At 40.4% G+C, this 14,602-nt stretch overlaps 2 protein-coding genes across 17 annotated transcripts in view; both read left to right on the forward strand.

The window, feature by feature from the left end:
* Positions 1 to 14,602, forward strand: part of TLR1 (toll like receptor 1) — a 55,732-nt gene that overhangs the window by 27,650 nt on the left and 13,480 nt on the right. For 2 of the 16 annotated variants that reach the window (XM_082390526.1, XM_082390527.1), the window contains exons 2-3: positions 8,713 to 8,776; positions 13,597 to 13,703. The exons of 2 other annotated variants lie outside the window; for them this stretch is intronic. The gene's annotated coding sequence lies outside the window, so the exon portion shown is untranslated. Of the gene's footprint in view, positions 1 to 7,361; positions 7,501 to 7,739; positions 7,900 to 8,712; positions 8,794 to 13,596; positions 13,704 to 14,602 lie in introns of those variants that run through there. 12 more of the 16 variants (XM_082390521.1, XM_082390520.1, XM_082390514.1 and 9 more) reach the window with 12 other exon arrangements.
* The window catches only part of TLR10 (toll like receptor 10), a 54,960-nt gene that overhangs the window by 18,249 nt on the left and 22,109 nt on the right, over positions 1 to 14,602 (forward strand). The window lies entirely within an intron of this gene.

Consider the following 14,602-nt stretch of genomic DNA (forward strand, 5'->3'; position numbering starts at 1 on the left):
CTCTAGAGCCTGCGAGCCACAACTACTGAAGCCTGCACATCTAGAGCCCGTGCTCCACAACAAGAGAAGCCACCGCAATGAGAAGCCCGCGCACCACAAGGAAGAGTAGACCCCGCTCGCCACAACTAGAGAAAGCCCGTGCGCAGCAACAAAGACCCAACACAGCCAAAAATAAAATAAATAAAAAATAAATAAATTCATAAAAAAAGCAAACAACAACAAACTATGTCACACATTCTAAATGATCAAATATTTTAAAATGGTTCCAATATGTTTCCCACAAAATACTGTTGACAGTGAAAATATAGAATTTTGGCACTTTCTAATAGAATTAAACAAAACCTGTATTTTTGTCACATATGAAACCATACACGTTTCAGACATATGAAAGCTCTATCATAAGAGATCAGTTTGTTTTTTAGATAAAGATGTTCTATCTCCAGGAATCCTCTGTTTCCTCTTTTGAATTCTTCCAGTTGCAAGTAGCAGATACCAACTTGGGAAAGGGCGTATTTATTTCAAGGATACAGAAGTGTCTCATGGACCCACACAGATTCTGTCATATTCTTCCCTCTCTTTTTTTCTCCTGCCACCCCCAGCTGAGTCTGCAGGCCATCAGGGACAGAGTGTGCATGTTCCACTCTGTAACCTGGAGCATAGCATCTGCTGTCCCGACTAAGCCACCCATATCTCTCACCTGTACGACTGCAGTAAACTCACCGGCCTCCCTGCTTTTACTCTTGCCTCATACATTCTCCAAACAGCAATCAGAGTACTTATTTTTAAAGTATAAATTATTTTAAGCCACTCGCCTGCTTTAAACGTTCTAATGACCTCCCCTTGCAGCTAGAACAAAAGTCAAGCTCCTTGTCATGACCTGCTGTCATGGTGGTGGGTGAGGACGGGGATTGAGGAGTGGGGAACAGGGTTACCTGCCTCGTGACCATTATCGAGAAGAGTGGTGCAGGGGTCTGCTAAGGCTGCCCTGACAGAATACCACAGGCTGGGTGGCTTAAACCACAGAAATGTATTTCTCACAGTTCTGAAGTTCTGAAGTCCAAAAAAGGGAGAGATTGGCAGAGAAGATGGGATGGAGGGGTGTGAGAGCATGGCTAAGAGACAGTGACTGGATGACTGGGCTATAAATGGAGGAGAGAGTGAGTCTTAATGAGAACACAGAACACAACACTGGAAAAGGAGGAGGTCACTTTCTGTCTAGATTTCTGGAGATTGGTTTGATCAGAAGAGAATGAGAATAAATTACAGGCAGATAAAGAGACTTAAAGGGATTTCTAAAGCCACAGGGACTTTCTGTTTTTTGTTTGTTTGTTTGTTTGGACGCATGGCATGTGGGATCTTAGTTCCCAGACCAGGGATCGAACCCACGCCTCCTGCATTGGAAGCACGGAGTAAGGAATCTCAACAGAGTCAAGTCTAAATACGAAGTAATTTTTGTGAGCAGATTTCAGACATCTTCAGCCCTTTTGAGGTATTAACAGTGCACTCTAGCTTAACATTTGCAATCTCCAATTCCATCTAAAGGTCTTCTTTCCCCATATCATAGGGTGTAGCCTTACATCATAAACACTGGTATCTCAATGCTGCTGACTCTCTCACTGCCGCCCCTTTATGTATATGTACCTGGGAAATGTGAGGATGGGGTGATGGTGGGGATTGCACTGTCTGGTTCAACTGCTTTAGGAAGTGCTTGGCCTGAATTGTTGGGAGCTCTCCTTAGAATATGGGGTAAGTAACACTTCCTAGTCCTTGGTTTTGGACCCAAGTCATAGTAAAAGTTCCAGTCAACACCCTATACCATAATCAGTAGAACCAACAGACGAGAAGGGAAACCAAAATTGTCAGTAGGCTATTGAATTATATGGCAGATGAACAACCTAAAAATCTATTCTAAATTTGGATTAAATAATCATTTTAAAAAGACATATCAAAAAAAATAAAAATGAAAAAGACATATTCATAGCAATAGGCAGAGAAAAATGGTATGGATTTATGTCAGTTGGTTCAGAGAGTTCACTTCATGGAATGTATCCTAAGGAAATAATTGCTCATACACACCCTAAGAAAATGGATGAACATGCTGCTTATTGCAGAGTTGTTTATGTTAATAATGTGAAGTTTGGAGACAACTTAAAAAGATTGCTTGAATACACTGTTAATTAAAATATTTTAAAAATACATTGTAAATAAAATGGAATATTATTCAGCCAATAATAACAAAGCTGTAGGTGGATATTTACTGATATAAACAGACATTTATGATGTATTATGGATTAAGAAAAGCAGATTACAAAACAGAATACTTGGTCCAGTGCCATCTGAGGGGGCGGGTGTGTGTGTGTGTGTGTGTGTGTGTGTGTGTATGTAAACTGTACAAACTTACTGAATAGCAATTTGGCAACAGGCATCAAGAGCCTAAAGCATGTTTATATATATATTAAAAAGTCTTCATGGTTGCTCCAAAAATGATGTTGGTGTATCTCTATATGGTAAGTTATTATTGATTTGAAATTTTGTTTTTATTTATTCATATTTCCTGTTTTCTTCAGTAAACATTTATTACTTGGATAATAAAAAAATCAAATTAACTAAAAAATTATGTTTGAGGAGAACATATACACATATATTTATCTGACCTTGTTATGAAGAAGAACACTCTAAACCTAAAAGGAACATATAGCAGTAGTCTGCTGGAGCTGGTTTGTACACACTTGTGAGAACCAGTGGTTAAATATTCAGAAATTTTGCAGGCAGGTCAGTTGGTAGCTAGAAATCAGCTATACTGGAAATACTTACACCATAGATATTGGCAAGTGCTAAAAAATCAGGCTTTTTATTTTTGTTTTGTAACCTGGTTCACCAGCACACAACTAACTGACAGTAGCAGCAAAGAGAAAGTCAACTTACCTGTTTATATAAAAAGTTATGTATTTATTGGTTCAAAAGATCATGAGATAAAAAGATAAACAATGAGCGAAGATGTTTGCAAAAAGTTTGATGGAGGGTTAGTGTCAGTAACATAAAAGAGAATATATAATTAAATAGTAAAATCATAACCCTGATATAGGCAATGATGTGAACAAGTAATTCACAAAAGTGATAGAAATTATCAATAAACATGAAAAACCATCCAAGACATTTATTTACTCCTTCCAGGAATTTATCCTAAGCCAACAGTAAAAAACTTGGACCAAGATTGTGTACAAAGTTGCTGGTTAACATTTCGTGAAGCTAAAAGACCCTCAGGTCAGTAGCTAGAGACAGGCTGGCCTTAGCCTAAGATTTACTCAGGTGGCAACTCAAAAAAAAATTGCTGGAAAATTTTAAGTCGTTAAGGGAGAATTAATTAAATGCTAAATGTCCTAGTGATGTCATTTTTCATTCCCAGCCAGCTTCATTGGGCACAGTTTGAACTCTAGGGTCAGGTGGGAGAGAGGAATTGTGCTTTCTGTCAGGAAAATAGGGAGGGAAGGAAGGAATGGAACACAGTTGTGAGTACAGCTGACCCTTGAACAAGATGAGTTTGAACTGCACTGGTCCACTTACACACAGATATTTTTTCAATAAATATGTACTACAGTACTACACTATTTGCAGTTGGTTGAATCCAAGGATGTGGAACCGCAGCTACAAAGGGCCAACTGTAAAGTTATAATCATATTAGGCACCCTTAACACCTGCTTTGTTCAAGGGTCAACTGTACTAACTCCGCTGGGAGAGGCATCTCCCAAACTAAGACACTGTGGTCAGAGCATTTGTTTTCTTCCTTGTTGATTAAGAAACAATACTCTGCCTCTTCCGGAAAAATAACACTCACAAACTAGAAACAGATGGGAACTTCCACAACCTGATAAAAAGCATAGATGGAAAACTCACAGCTAACATCATACTTAATGGTTCTCAAAGCTCTTCCCTAACATTTGGAGCCAGATGAGGGTGTCTGCTCACACCACTTCCATTCCACATTGTACTGGGAGTGCCAGCCAGGGCAGTTAGGCAAGAACATATTATAAAAGGTATCCATCTTGGAAAGGAAGAAGATGACATTTTGCAGATGACATGATTTTAATTGCAGAAAATACTTAGGAATCCACTAAAAAACCATTAGAACTAATAAACAAGTTCAGCAAATTTGCAAAGAAGATATACAAATGGCTAATCTACACATGAAAAGATGCTCAACATCATTAGGTATCAAGGAAATGCAAGTTAAAACCATAATGAGGTACTGCTTCATTCCCAGTAAGAAGGTTATAAGAAAAGTCAGATGATAAGTGTTAGCAAGGATGTGGAGAAACTGGAGCCCTTATACACTGTTGGTGGAAAGGTAAAATGGTGCAGCTAGCCTGGAACTCCTCAAAAGACTAAACACAGTTACCATACGACGCAGCAAGTCCATGCCTAAGTATCTAAGTATATACCCAAGAGAGAGTATGTCTACCAAAAACTTGTACATGAATGTTTATATATTCATAAGAGCCATAAGTGTAAACAACCCAAATATCCATCAGCTGATGAATGGATAAATAAAATGTGGTATATCCATACAAAGGAAAGTTATTTAGCAACAAAAAAATGAAATCCTGATACATGGTTCAACATGGATGGATCTTGAAAACACTAGTCTAAGTGAAAAAAAAAAAAAAACCACACAAAGAACCACTTATAATATGATTCCATTTATATGAAGTATCCAGAATAGGCAAATCTATAGAGATTAGTACAATCTATAGTGGTTGTCTAGGTCTGAGGCAAATGGAGCATTGGAGGGTGACAGCTAAGGGGTGTGGTTCTTTTCAGGGTGATGAAAATGTTCTAAATTGCTTGTGGTAATGGTTGCACAGTTCTGTGAATTTATCTGAAGTCACTGAATTGTACACTTTAAATGGGTGAAATTTTTTATGGTATATGAATTATATCTCAATAAAACTTTTGTTTAAAAAAAACAAACAACAAGTACAGGTCACATCTAATTGGCAGAATATTTACATTGCCCTGGATCCAAAAAGAAACACCTGGGTATGGAATCAAGAGTGGGCAGAAACTGCTATTGAGAGAAGTAAAGAGGTGCCTAGAGTCTAAGACATGGAACCTCTGTTTTGAGTTAGCTCTTTGAGCTGCTGTTGACTGGACTTAGGCTTGTACTTATTTGCATGGCTGTGATAACTCCATCTAGACTCGGGCCATCCAATATGGTAGAGCCACTAGCCACGTGTGCCCATTGAACACCTGAAATGTGGGGAGCCCAGATGAGATGGGCTGTGAATGTAGAACACACACTGGATTTTGAAGACTTAGAATGAAGAATATTATATATGTTATCTTATTAATAATGTTTTATATTGATGGCACGTTAAAATGATATTTTGGATATTTTGGGTTAAATAAAATAGTTTAAAAAGTTAACAGAAAGCATGTTCTTTGAGAATTAAAGTTTTTCCTTAGGAGAGGTGGATATATCAATGCCTGGGTGTACATGATTACAAGTGTTTGTCCCCTGGTTACCTATTACACGGGTCCCCAACTCCCGGGCTGTGGACTGCTACCGGTCCGCAGCCTCTTAGGGACCGAGCCGCATAGCAGGAGGTGCGTGGCGGGCAAGCGAGTGAAGCTTCGTCTGCCGCCCCCCACCACTCCCCATCGCTCCCCACTGCTCCCCACCGCTGGCATTACCGCCTGAACCGTCCCCCACCCACCCACTTCTGTGGAAAAATTGTCTTCCACGAAACCAGTCCCTGGTGCCAAAAACGGTTGGAGACTGCTGACCTATTGGATAATAGGGAGAAAAAAAAAGAGGCGGGTGGGCAACTCAGAGTGGGGATGAGCTTGAAGGGAAACACAGGACTTTTTGAGTGCTAAAGTGCTTTCTTTCTGCCCTGCTGACTTCCCTGTCCTGGGCATTAGTTTCTAGATTTGGTTCACAAAGTCAAATGCCTTTTGGGAGCCAGGAACTGAATTGTTAATCAAAGAGCACCCTTATCTCCAGTTATGGACCTGGGGGAAGTAATGATAAGTGAGAGTGGAGGGGGGAGGACGTTCATTCTTTCAGTCACAGAAATATATTTATAGACATGCCTCCCCCTTAAACAAATTGTGAGGGGATAGGAGGAAACAGAGAGAGACAGAATAGTACAAGTCAAAAAGCATCTCAGGGTTCTTAGGGAAGTTGACTTTGCTTGCTGTGGGAGAAAAGCTGATTCCAGCAAGAACTGCATCCAGCTTGTACAGGACATCATGCAGCACCAGGCTGAGCACAAGTTCAGAGGAAGACAGCTAGCTAGCATTTCTTAGCTTTATTTGCCCATTTGTTATTTTGTTACTGTTGTTCTTTTAAAAGACCAGAGTGGAATTATCAGGTTGGATTCCTTGAGCATGCCGACAACAGCAACGAACCCACAGGAAATGTCTTAGACCTTATCGGAGAAAAGAGATTGTTAGCTAGCGTGTTTTTCACATGGAGATTTCAAAAATCGCTTTTTGAAGAAAGTTTGAAATATCCATGGAAAAAAATGTGAGCACCAGATTTTCTCTGAAAACCAGTTTGTCAGAAAAGACATGATTAGCATCCATTTGGTAAAAGCCCATGAGTGATCTTCTCTATGAATGAGTTTTAGCAAAACTTTTATCTTGACCCCTCCCTCTTCCCACTTTCAGCCACCTTTAATAGTGGCCTGATCAAAAGCCAATTAGATGGACTTCCCTGGTGGCACAGTGGTTAAGAATCCGTCTGCCAATGCAGGGGGCACAGGTTCGAGCCCTGGTCCGGGAAGATCCCACATGCCATGGAGCAACTAAGCCCGTGCACCACAACTACTGAGCCTGTGCTCTAGAGCCCGTAAGCCACAACTACGGAGCCCACGTGCCACAACTACTGAAGCCCGCGCGCCTAGAGCCCATGCTCCTCAATGAAAGAAGCAACCGCAATGAGAAGCTCGCGCACCGCAACGAAGAACAGCCCCCGCTCACCACAACCAGAGAAAACCTGCGTGCGGCCACAAAGACCCAGCACAGCCAAAAATAAATAAACAAATAAATAAATAAATAAATAAGTTTATATGTATATAAAAAAGGCAATAAGATAAGCAAAACACCTGGAATACTTCAGACCAGGACCCCTACCTCCACCAGCACAGCATTTCGAATTCAGCCAATAAATCATCTGTGGATTATTAGCACCACCTCCTTCACTTCCTTAGTGTAGACAATAGTGAACTAACTGTAGTGAAGGAGAGCCACGGAGAGGCAATTCTATCTTAATGCAGGTCTAGCAATTAACCCACAGACCGTTCTCTACATTGAACAGGAGAAAATAGGTTTACACTGACTGTGTAATGTAATTTCAGTGGGCTTCAGTAGGTGGCGTGAAAGAGCTTCCCCACCCCAATCCCAAACATTAAACGTGGTTACCAGTGAAATAAATGTTTGAGGAAGTACTTGATTTTCCTACAGACTACCAACAGGACAGAGGAACAGGGCGTCTTGGTAAGCGACATCTTTTTAAATTCTATAAAATAAAATTATGGTATAATGAGTCGTTAGACACAGAAATCTCGAACATCTCTATGATTAAGTCCTGGGTGTTTTTGTAAGTGGTTTATTTCTGATATGTACTTATTTATCAGCTCCTTGTCCTAAGTCAGAGAAAGGGTTTTTGTGTGTGTGTGTGTGTGTGTGTTATTTTTTCCTGAATGAACCTCATCTCAGGCGTGATTTGCTTTTAGGAGATATGTTTCAGTTGGGAGATGAACATTGGGGTCACAAACGTCTCCTCATGGGTTTCTTCTAGAGCTGCGAGGTGTTGATTTCAGGTGACCCTGCTCTTCATCCTGTCCTCTCCGTTTATCTCTTCGCAGTGATGTTGCTGAGGACAATGGGTTACAGGTAAATTACTCCCGGAGGCCGTGCTGCCGAATGACTCCTCTGTTTTTTATGGGCAGGTTCATTGGAGTTTTTTCTCTGGGCTGTTTCCACAAGCTATTTATTTTATTTTATTTTTCTGTTTTCTCAGACCACTGAAACTATCGTGGGGTGCTACTAGTCAGGGGGAATTGCAGGTTTTGAAAATGTTTCCCAGGCTACCCCCAATTGGATCCAAAGAGTTGTGACTGCATCTTTACAACAGAAAGCGAAAGTTCACAAAACCACATAGGAAACAAAGCAGAAAATCTCTTGACCTGGTTCTGATCCTTTCAGCCTGTGGTTAATAGCTAGTTGCCCTGGTGCAAAGAAAACTCTCAATAAATATTTGTGGGACTGAACTTAATGAGCCAGATTGTATGAGTATTAGCTATTAAGATAAGTCAAAGTCCTGACAGGATGCCCCCAAAGTCTTCAAACAAAGGCGATTCACATGTATTGATGCATTGGATCATAAAAGGTGAAGCTAAACCTATCATAATCATGAAAATAGACATAAACACACCTGGAGATATTTTTATACTTTCTGATTAAAGCACCCTATTACTAATCAACTTTGCAAATAATAACTTTATTTGGCAATAAAATAGTTTTGAGTTTCTACTACAGATGAGATTCAGTGCTGGTCATTAGGACTTTGACAAAAAATATTGATTTTTCACTGATCTAGCAAGTTTAACATATACAATTTGTAGCTCCTGTAAGTGCCTAAAAGTCAGTTCCTCTTGTATGCAACACTTTGACTTCTTAATTATAGAATTTTCTTTTTTTTTTAAGGCAAGAAGTGGATTTATTTAGAGAGAAACACACTCCACAGACAGAGTGTGGGCCATCTCAGAAGGTGAGAAAGACACCAGGGTATGGGGTTGTCAGTTTTTATAGGGGTGGGTAATTTCATAGGCTAATGAGTGGGAGGAGTATTCCAGCTATTTTGGGAAGGGGCGGGGATTTCCAGGAATTGGGCCACCACCAGTTTTTGATCCTTGTGGTCCGTCTTGGAACTGTCTTGGTGCCTGTGGGTGTGTCATTTAGCTTGCTGATGTGTTACAGTGAGCATATACTGAGGCTCAAGGTCTAGTGGAAGTTGACTTGTCCGCCATCTTGGACCCATTTTGTTCTAATCAGTTTATGTCATGTCCTTGGGCTATGTCATTCTTTCAAAGGTTTGTGCCCTGCCCCCTTCCCTCCTGTTTCATACCCCCCTCAGAGATTTTACTCCCATATTCTTATGGGAAGCAGAAGGGCAATGTTCCGTCTTCTGTAAGTGCTTCAACGCTGAGTAGGGGCGTTGACCTTGCCTGTCAGAGTAAAAATCTCTGGATGCCTGATCTAGGGGCCCCAGGGGCAGGACAGCTCCTCGTTTTAAGTCAGTAAGGGCTGGAATCCTCGCATAGCCATCACCTTGGTGTGGAACCGTTGTAACTGCTTCCGTAGCCTTTCTGTGAATCTCCTTGATCATGAAGCATTTTTTGTAATAGCATCAGAGTACAAAAATATCTATAAATGACAAAAGACTTAAAAGGCATGGTTAAACATCTGATTACAGTGTAATCGATAAAGAATCTTGATTACAATAACCAGAATTATGAATGATTACATTTAACTTAACATACCAAATAATCCTAGTTAAATATTTCTCTTTAAGATACCTCAGGGGCCCTCTAAAGTTAGCTGGAAATCAAAAGAAACTTAATTAAAATTTGACATTTGGGAAGTTTGTCAAAAAGTTTTAAAACTTTTTGTAAAATAAGATCATAGGTCACTGTGAGACAATACGTATTCCTTAACTAAAGTTACAAAAGATCTCAAAAACAAATACAGATCACTTAAAGGTAAAGACCCTCATACTATCTGTTATTAAAATCAGCATTTCAAGAAAACTCTGGAGGGAGAAACCAAATCCAGACTTGTCCCAGCCCACTCCCAACAAAATCCATTTACCCAACTAAATGTAATCCAATCCTAGAAAATCCTGATCATGTATAACTCTTTTCAGTATTTTTCATTCTTCACACCATTTTTACTAAAAACACTTTTCTTAAAAGTTTTTTTCACGTTGAGTTACTTGTCTTGTTGACAAATTTGTAACAGATAGAATAAGATCTTATTTGACCTCTAATAAACCTAGGTACAGGACTTCCCTGGTGCAGTGGTTAAGAATCCGCCTGCCAATGCAGGGGACATGGGTTCGAGCCCTGGTCCGGGAAAACTCCACATGCCACGGAACAACTAAGCCCGTGCACCACAACTACTGAGCCTGCGCTCTAGAGCCCATGAGCCAAAACTACTGAGCCCGCATGCCACAACTACTGAAACCCATGCACCTAGAGCCCGTGCTCCGGAACAAGAGAAGCCACCGCAATGAGAAGCCCACACACCGCAAGGAAGAGTAGCCTCCGCTCACCGCAACTAGAGAAAGCCGGTGTGCAGCAACGAAGACCCAATGCAGCCATAAATAAATAAATAAATAAATAAATGTATGGGGAAAAAAGCTTAAAAAAAAAAACACCTAGTTACAACAGAAGTATTATACTTAACATTGATGACTCTTACATGTCTATATTAATCAAACCAACAAGCTTAAGCCACCTTCAATACCAGATATCAGTTTAGTAGTGAACATTATCCAGATAACATGAACCTGAAATTCATTCTGGCCAGATTATTTTCTATTTCTGAGTATTTATATAAGCACTTAATTTTTTTTTAAGCCTATTAAGTAGAGCTCTTTTACAAATTCATTTTTCGCAATATCATACACCTACAACACACATACAGATACATATGAACACACAAACAAACACAGAGGCCTTATAGTACCCATTTCAAAATTTCAGCCCTCAGCCAGGTATAACATAAAAGCCATCAGTTACAAGGGGCTGGATTCAAACTGGGCTTGTAGCAGATGGAACAAACCCTTTTTACTAGTGTTTACAGAAAAGGCACTTAAGATTTCTATTTATCCTTGACAAGTCAAGTTCTAAATTACTTTACCCTCTTTTAAAAAATTTCCATTTAAAAAGATGTCAGAGATTAGGGTTCCTGAGAAGACCACATAGGATATTTGCATCTCAAAGGTACAGGCAAGTTCCTCCTAGGATGACTTTGTTTCCCCTTTGTTTAATACTTTCAAGCCTCTTAAGATAAATAGGGAAGGCTTTGGGAGTGGCAAAAGGATTGGTGGGTTTTGGATTATTTTTGGAACCACACCTCTGGTCCTGTAAAGACTACATTTGTAAAACAAGGACAGTTTTGTTTTCCTTTTCAAAGAATTGGGTGGTTACCTCAATGATATTGAAGGACTGACATACCCATTCGCCTATGTTGGAAAGTTTTACTTTTCCTCATTTAGCTTAAGGGAGAAGGCCTCTTCCAAAATTCCTATCAGGGTCTGAATATCAGCTATGGTCAGTTTAGTCAGACCAGTGGCCTCCTATTTTGTTAATCTACTTACAAACATTTTTGAAGATCTTCCTTAGGTTTAAGAAATTTGTACCTTATATTTAGACACTGTATAACCCTTTTTACTTAATAATCACTGTCTGGATATCTTTGGCCAAGCCCGGAACCTCGATATTGCACATTCCAGGGTCTACTAAGGCTTCTATTTTAGCTTCAGATTTTATCTGTTCCTTTTTGCTTTTTGTTAGAACCATTTGGTGATGAGGGTGGTTCCCTTGCCCCTCGAGAAAGAGTGGCCCCTAACTTAGTTAACAAATGTCTTCCCATTAAAGGGATGGGACAGTCAGGCATAAACGGAAAGGAATGTAAAAAGAGCTGGCCATTGATCTTCTCAATTGTAATACGATGGTTTCATAAACTAAGTGCTTCAAATAATGACTATAAATGAAAGGGCAGAATGGAGGTTGAGCAAATAGAAGATATTTGAGTCAACTAATTAAGCTAGATAGAAAACTGAAGCCATGCTTTCATTAAATGCTTGAAGACAGGCAGTTTTGATACTGACCAGGGTTCTTGGCCTTCCCCAATAAATAGAAATTGACCAGACGCCAGACAGGAAATTCAGGCAAGGCTTTATTGGGGCCCCTGCCGCAACAGACGGGAGCAAGAACAAGTAACAGTTTCCCTTGCTTGCTGGCCCGAGGTGGGGTGGGGTGAGCTGGTTCCTTATATGGGGGTGAGGTTAGGGGTGTGTCCAGGGGGTCGCTGGAGGGGTGGCTTGGTGGTTTGCCCGCCCCTTTGTGGTGCTGTGTGCAGGGGGCATGCGCAGTACTCTGCTTTTGCTCCAGGCTCTTTAGAAGCGGCAGCTGGGCCTTTTTGGTCTTTTTGTGTCTTTTGTCCAGGATTTGCCCCAACTTTACATGCACGCAGTTATTTTTAGTCCCTTAGAGTTGTTTTGTTTTTTTTTGTTGCTTGAGGAGCCATTTGTCCAGATGCAAGCACTGCAGCACTGCCACAGAGGGTCCCAGGTCCCAGCCTGTCTCAGTTCCATAAATTTAAATTTGTTGTGATGGTTGCCGTTGTTAAGGAAACAAGGACAGCTTTCATCTTGCTTGTGATGGGTTCACTGTGTGCTAAGCGCTCACGTCTGTGTGTGGGATCCTGTCTCTGCCCTTGTCTCTCCCGTCACACGCTGTGCACCATACCTGACGGTGCTGACCACTGCTTCCTTGAACCCTGGAGTTTGGCCAGAAAGTTAAAAGATCCCCAGATTTGGATTCAGGTTTAGGAATAAGTAGGGAAACCCACTCGAGCCATAAGCCCAAACCACTTTTACTTCAATATAGCTTATACAGGATGGTTCTGTTCTGAGATATTAGGCACTGGCCCAGGCAGTAATTGAGTAGTATTTTTATTCTCATTGAAATATTTCTCCTTGTATGAGTAGCTCTTTCAGGAAGCTAGAGAGGAAGACTTGGGACATGTCTGGGTCTTTCAGCCAAATACAATCAATGACATAAAAATACCACCTTTACTTTTATTTTTTAATTAATTTTATTTTATTTATTTTTTAATTAATTTTATTTTATTTATTTTTGGCTGCATTGGGTCTTCGTTGCTGTGCGTGGGCTTTCTCCAGTTGCGGTGAGCGGGGGCCACTCTTCGTTGCGGTGCGCGGGCTTCTCATTGCAGTGGCTTCTCTTGTTGCAGAGCACGGGCTCTAGGCACGCGGGCTTCAGTAGTTGTGGCACGAGGGCTCAGTAGTTGTGGTGCACGGGCTTAGTTGCTCCTTGGCATGTGGGATCTTCCCAGACAAGGGCTCGTACCTGTGTCCCCTACATTGGCAGGATTCTTTTATTTATGGAATTTTTGAATTTTATTTTATTTTTTATACAGCAGGTTCTTATTAGTTGTCTATTTTATACGTATTAGTGTATACATGTCAATCTCAATCTCCCAATTCATTCCACCAGCACCACCCCTCCCCCCACCACTTTTGGTTGGAATGGTGAATGGGATTGTTTCCTTAATTTCTCTTTTTGATCTTTCGTTGTTAGTATATAGGAATGCAAGAGATTTCTGTGCATTAATTTTGTGTCCTGCAACTTTTACCAAATTCATTGATTAGCTCTAGTAGTTTTCTGGTGGCATCTTTAGGATTCTCTATGTATAGGATCATGTCATCTGCAAACAGTGACAGTTTTACTTCTTCTTTTCCAGTTTGTATTCCTTTTATTTATTTTTCTTCTCTGATTGCAGTGGCTAGGACTTCCAAAACTATGTTGAATAAGAGTGGCGAGAGTGGACATCCTTGTCTTTTGAATAAGACCAAAGTTAGGCACCAAACTATGTGCAGGTAACAAAAGGTAATGCAAAAAGAATCCTAATTCAACCACACAGGGATGGAACTCTCAAAAAAGCCATGGGGAGGTACATATCAAATGTAGAAAGTACACCAGCTGTGAAGCCTAGCTTGAGCTCTAAAGGATCTTGGGGAGGTTGGGGTCAGAGGACTCCCCTTGAATGTGTAAAGCCATCTGTATTAGCTTCCTGTGGCTGTTGTAACCAGTTACCATAAACTTGGTGGCTTATAACAACAGAAGCTTGTTCTCTCATAGATGTGGAGGCCAGAAGTCTAAATTCAGGGCGTCAGCAGAGCTGCACTCTCTCCAGAGCCTCTCCGGCTTCTGGTGGCTCTCTGGCTATTGGCATTCCTTGCCTTGTGGGTGTATCATTCCACTCTCTGCCTTCATATGGCCCTCTTCATATCTTCATATGGCCTTCTTCTCCATGTCTTTGTTGTCTCTGTCAAATATTCCTCTGCCTTTCTCTTTATAATTAATTTTTTATGCTTAAAAATTATAATTATTATTTTTAACTGAAATGTAGTTGATGTATTGCATAATGATTTGACATTTGAATACATTATGGAATGATCACCACGATATGTTTAGTAACCATCTGTCCCCATACAGAGTTATTGCAATATTATTGACCATATTCCTCATGCTGTATGTTACATCCCCGTAACTTATTTATTATATAACTGGTGATTTGTACCTCTTAATCCCCTTCACCTATTGCTCCCACCCTCCATCCACCTCCCCACACTGGCACACATTTATTCTCTGTATCTATGAATCTGTTTTCATTTTGTTCGTTTTGTTTTTTAGATTCCACATAAAAGTGAGATCATGTGGTTTTTGTCTTTCTCTGTCTGACTTATTCCACTTAGCATAATACCTTCTAGATCTATCCATGTTGT

Source organism: Balaenoptera borealis, assembly GCF_965194805.1.
Source record: "Balaenoptera borealis genome assembly, chromosome: 4".
In the NCBI taxonomy this organism is placed as follows: domain Eukaryota; kingdom Metazoa; phylum Chordata; class Mammalia; order Artiodactyla; family Balaenopteridae; genus Balaenoptera; species Balaenoptera borealis.